Source organism: Tamandua tetradactyla, chromosome 14, assembly GCF_023851605.1.
Source record: "Tamandua tetradactyla isolate mTamTet1 chromosome 14, mTamTet1.pri, whole genome shotgun sequence".
In the NCBI taxonomy this organism is placed as follows: domain Eukaryota; kingdom Metazoa; phylum Chordata; class Mammalia; order Pilosa; family Myrmecophagidae; genus Tamandua; species Tamandua tetradactyla.
Genome location: NC_135340.1, coordinates 95,014,883 through 95,020,441, shown reverse-complemented (window position 1 = coordinate 95,020,441; position 5,559 = coordinate 95,014,883). Strand labels below are relative to the sequence as shown.

Sequence of the window (5,559 nt, the reverse complement as noted above, 5' to 3'; positions counted from 1 at the left end):
TGACATTCATTGGTTCTCCCTCATGCAAAAACATTCTTATATTTGCACATTTAATCACCATCCTTGTCCACTCTGGGCATTCCTACGTTATACCATCCCAGTCTCTATCCTCTATCTTTCCTTCTGGTGTCACACGTGCCCCCAGCCCCTCCTCTTGCAACCACACTCACGCTCAGCTCTCCTGCATTCTTGCCTCTTGGCGAATGCCAAAATCCAAGACCCAACCCATCTCACCCTAGTGCTGGCCTCCAAGCTTCCCGGCCGCCATCCCCAAATTCCCAAGCCCTAACCTCCTAAGCCGTGCTGTCGGTGAGTCTGTGTTTTTCATCTTTCTCATCTCAACGCAGCTTCCTGGAGAGCCCGACATCCATGGAGCCACATGCGGCCGAGCAGTGAAAGCTTCCAGAACCTGTAGGTGGCTCCCCACCCCCCCAGTGGGCGGGTAATCACTTCCCGGATTCCAGAGCCTCATTATGTGAAATCCAAGCTGGTTACCCCATGGGGGTTTCCCTGTCCTATCTGGGCTGTCAGCGGGTGCTTGAACTATTTAAGGCTGTTTGGGGGTGGGAGGGAGATGGGGCTCAGGAGGGGGGCTGCGTGCACAGCAACCACCCCCTCCCCTCCCTGTTAACGTTGGTCCTGCCACTGTCACCTCTGAGCTGAGGTCCCACCCTCTGGCTGCACCTGCTGGGGGCCTGCTCACCCCCATAGGCTCGGGGCTGAGCATTTGCGGTGGGTCTGACCCCCCACATGGGATGGGGCTGCAAGGGAGGGGGTCCATCGGTTCTTCAAGAACTACCAGCCAGCTTGTTGATGGTCAGATTGAACTGGAAACGCATTCAGACAGAGCCTTCTCCCGTCCCTTCCGTCCTTCCTCCCGCAGAGAGGGACTGGGCACCCCTCACCACCCCGGGGACAGGCACAGCATGGCTTCAGATAACAATCTCATGGGAGCCTTGTCCTTGGGGAAAGAATCACCTAGGCAGAGGCAAAGCTCGTGACCTGCCTGCCTCCGTTTATTCCTTCATGCCTTCGGTCAGCCACCTGCCTCCTCTGTCAGCTCTCAGGTATGATGTTCTGGGGGGGCCGGGAGGATTGAGGCTGGAGAGAGTCTGTTTTCATCCTTCCTGGAGATGGGGGTACAGTCAGGGGTCACTGAGGTGGGGAAACATGGCGCCTGCCTTGGGGTTGCTCAACACCAAGAACACAAGCAATCCTAACACCAGGCGGATTCTGGAAAGAGCCCTTATGAGAATTAAAAAGTGAACTGAAGGCGGGCCACGGTGGTTCAGCAGGCAGAGTTCTCGCCTGCCATGCTGGAGAACCGGGTTCGATTCCTGGTACCTGCCCATGCGAAAAAAAAAAAAAAAAAAAAAAAAGGAAGTGAACTGAGGGGGTGCATGGGTGATTTACTGGTAGAATGCTTGCCTTCCATGAGGAGGACCCAGGTTCGATTCCCAGACCATACACCACCACCCCCACCTCTGCCAAAAAAAAAAAAAAGTGAACTGAGTGCTCCTAGGAGGAAGCATCACTCTCCACGAGGACTTGCCTGGGAGAAGGCCATGAGCTGTACGTAGAAGGATAAAGGAATTCTATAGCAGGAGATGGAAAGGAGGGAATTATGGTTATCAGCAAGGTGTGGCACAAACAAACAAACAAACAAACATGGGAAGGCTGGAAAAATCAGGATGTGTTCATGGAACAATATCATCAGAAATTAACCAGGAGAGATTTCCACCTTCTACCTAAAAGCTGTGTGGTCTTGGGCAAGTTACTCAACCTCTCTGGGCTTTATTGCTTTGTTTGCACATGAGGAGAAGACATGTAAAGTCTTCATAGAGCAGTGAACAAGACAAAGTCCCTACATACATGGAGTCGGGAGCACAATAATAAAGAATAAATAGGACAGATGGTGCAAAGGGCCTTGAAGAGAAATAAGGTAGGGAAGGGAGTAGGGAGTGAGGACAGGTGGGACAGCAATTTAAAATAGGATGGTTACCCAGGGATGAACCCAGCCCTGGCATCGTGGGGCCAACAATGCCATCCTGACCAAAAGGGAAAAAAGAAGTGTAACTAATGAAGTATTAGTGGCTGGGAGAGTTCAAATAGAGATGAGAGGCTACTCTGGGGGTCACTCTTATGCAAGCTTCAGTTAGACATTGCTACCTATCATAACTTGCTAATCCCCAACCAAAACTAGTCCAGCAAATCCTAAAGAACACCTAGGACAATATATAAGATTCTACAAAGGTTTCATGCACTAGGGTAACTTTCCAGAAACCTACAACCTCCAGATGGGTCCCTGGTCCAGATAAGTCCAGAAACCTGGAGGGCCCAGCCTCTCTAGAACAACTGGTTCCATCTTCCTACCCCATATTACTGACAGACCCTTCCAGTATGAAAAAATTAGAATGGCCATAGCCCAAATACCCCTAAAGAGTGGGAGAAAGATCACAGATGATATTGGAGTTATACAGAGGAAATAGGATTTAACAGACGAATATGAGTGCTGAATCATTAAACTGATTTTTTAGTCTCCAATATCTTAGAGCAGCTAGAAATTAAAACCTAAAATTGTGGAATTGTAATCCATACCAAACTCTGAAATCTGTTCTGCAACTAATTGTGGTGCTGTGCTTTGAAATTTATTGCCTTTTTGTATATAGGTTATTTTTCACAAAAAAGAAAAAAAAGTTGGTTGTGGTGATAAAAAAAATACTATCCTTTACCAAATTATTCCTTCTTGCCTCCAATGTTCTGGAGCAGCTAGAAGGAAAAATCTGAGAGGATGGTATGGTAGCCCATGGCAACCTCTGGGATCTGTCCTATAACTACTTGTTGAAGAGTGCTTTGAAAACTATTGCTTTTTTTTTTATTTCTTTGCTTTGTATATATGTTACACTATACAATACAAAAGTTAAAGAAAAAAAAGGATGGTCAGGGAAGGCCTCATTGATAATGTGGCAACTAAGCAAAGACCTGAAGGAGGTGAGGGAGCCAGCCTCGTGGAGCTCAGTCTGGACAGAAGGAATAGTGAGTGCAAAGGTCCTTAGGTAGGAGCAAGGTTGGTGTGTTCAAGGCCCAGCAAGGAGGCCAGGGTGACTGGGGTGGATTGAAATGGGAGTGGGTCTTTGTGCAGCCTGTCTCCAGAAGGATGTATAAAGCTGGTCCTCCTTTTGGCAGGGGAAAGTCTCATTGTGTAATCAGAAACAGCTTGATTGGGCTGCTTGGCAGCTGGCTGAGGGCCCAGATGCCCGGTGCACCTGCAGGCAGGGGCTGGCTGGGCCACTTGGCTGTGGCGAACACACACTTTCTGGCACACTGACTGCAGCAATTCCCAGGAGCCCCCTGCCCTTTGACCTAGTGGGCTTTACAGGTCTCTTTGGATGGGTCGGGGTGTCTGGGGAGCTGACCCCATGCTGCAGTAGGCTCTCGCACTAACCCTGCCATCCCATGAGCAGATACCCTGTGCTGAGTCTTCAGTAAGGCAGCAACACAGCATGCATGGAAAACGTTTGGCCTCTGAGCGGAGGCTGTGTCTCCCTAAACCACAACATTCGCTCCGTCTCTTGCTGGGGACTCGCCCCATTCGGTCAGCCAAAGGATTCCTCATTTGCTACCCAAGGGAAGAAATGACACAGCAGAGCCCTGAGAACAGGAGTCGGTTTCTGGCTTTTGAGTCACAAACGCCAAGGCCCTGGAGATATTTACGGCATGAAGGAGGTGGATGAGCGAGGGTGGGGGGTCTCGGCTCCTCAGAGGAGAAACGAGGTTGCGGTTGGGAGATGGGAGGGGAGGTAGAGGAAAATGAGGGCCATGGCTGCTGGGGGGTGGGTGGGGGACTTGGGAAGAGTCTGCTCTGTCCCTTCCAGGTCAAGCATCCAAGGGAGAGTGGGAGACAAGACACACCTGATACGTATAAGCATCAGAGAGATGGCTTGTGCCTGTCCCTTGGACGAGCCCAGGAGGTTGCAGGATGGATCATGGAAGCAGGGCAGGAGGAGGAGCCGTGGGATGTGTGGAGGCCAACTGGCATCCAAGGGACCTCCCCCAAACTCTCCACGTTCAGCTTGATGCCAGTGCCACCTTTGGTCCTGTGGTCCAGAAGCCTGGATGAGGGTCCTGTGCACAGACAGCCCTGATCAGCTGGCTGCAGGTATGGCCGGGATGACGGCCAAATCCTGGATACGAACAGAAGCAAACATGGATCATACATGGCATTTGTTCTAAAGCCCTTCACGTGCAGTAGCTCATTTTGTCCTCACAACAGCCCAGTAAGATGGACGCAGTTATTGTCCCCATCTTGCAGATGGGGAAACTGAGGCTTATCAGGGGTTAGGGACTTACCTAAGGTCACAGGGCTGGTAAGAGGCATGGAACATTGTCACACCATTGGGCCATGGATGTGGAGTGTGTCGGGAGAGCGAGCCTCCACTTTTACCGAGGGCGAGAACAGAGAGGTACCCACCACTGGGGAAACAACTTCCTCTTCCCTGTTCACGGATTTCCGGTTCTTGGGTTGAGCCATTCCTAGGGGACGGGGTGGAGGCCCTTCTCACGGACTCCAGGGGAAGGCTGCCCGGGTTGGCTGCAGGCATCAGGCGCCCACTCATGCATCCGGTTGTCATGCCTGAAGTTCTACCCGCATCTGGAAGGAATGAAGGCAGCAAAGCACCAGGGTTCCCTAATGCGAACCATTCGTTAGTTACAGGAAAATGGGATCTGATTCATATGGACATTCCAGCTCCTCTTTCAAGAGGCCAACAGCCTGCTTGGAGAGGACAGGGTATTTTGCAGAAAAGGAACATTCCAGGTCAGTGCTGGATTCATTCTCCCATCCCCTCCCTGGACCTCTTCGGGAAGTCAGCTATGATCTGCTCCCGATTCCCTGCCGATGTGTTCTGTGTGTGCATGAGTTCAGTGGCTTCAGAGATTCTGATTGGGCAAGTTGACACCACCTTAATTTCCTATAGGGCATGACCCAAGATGCAACACTGGATGTGACACACCAAAGGCTATTGAAAGGAGCGCCAATGGTTATCATCCCGCTTTAGTATGTTGTAAGCTTCTTGTGGGCAGAAGTATTGATAATTGGTGGACCTCCACAACCTAGCATGGTGCTAAGCCCCAGGAGGTTGATGGCCACAGTTTTACCTCAACTTCCTCTCCAGTTTCCCTTCCCTTGTGCGTCCCCTGCCTCTGCCATCCCACTACAGAGACCCTCTTTCTATTCCTCATGAACCGCCAGGCCTCTCCCGCCATAGTCCTTTGCTCTCTCCCCTCCCTACTTCATCTTGCTGACTTCTATCATTTGGGGCTTTCAACTCAATCATTACATCCTCAGGGAAGCTGCCTCACCCTCCCTGCTAGGAGGAGGATCCCCTGTGACCAAAGTTCATTACACTTTGTAGCTCTACTTGTTGCCCCTGTCAAGGTTGTCCCTTTACACTTTTTCATGTGAATCTTTGAATGGCCTCCAGACAATGAAGTCCAGGAAGATAGGGACAGTGGCACCATTATCTCCCCAACTGCCCAACTGGCATCAAGTAGGTAGGA

At 50.8% G+C, this 5,559-nt stretch overlaps 1 long non-coding RNA gene across 1 annotated transcript; it reads left to right on the top strand.

Annotated features, from left to right (window-relative positions):
* Nucleotides 1–344: 344 nt before the first annotated feature.
* Nucleotides 345–5,205, top strand: LOC143655247 (uncharacterized). The gene is made up of 4 exons (XR_013162131.1): nucleotides 345–411; nucleotides 884–1,067; nucleotides 4,709–4,816; nucleotides 4,977–5,205. It is a non-coding gene; the product is annotated as an uncharacterized LOC143655247 (long non-coding RNA).
* The last annotated feature ends 354 nt before the right edge of the window (nucleotides 5,206–5,559 follow it).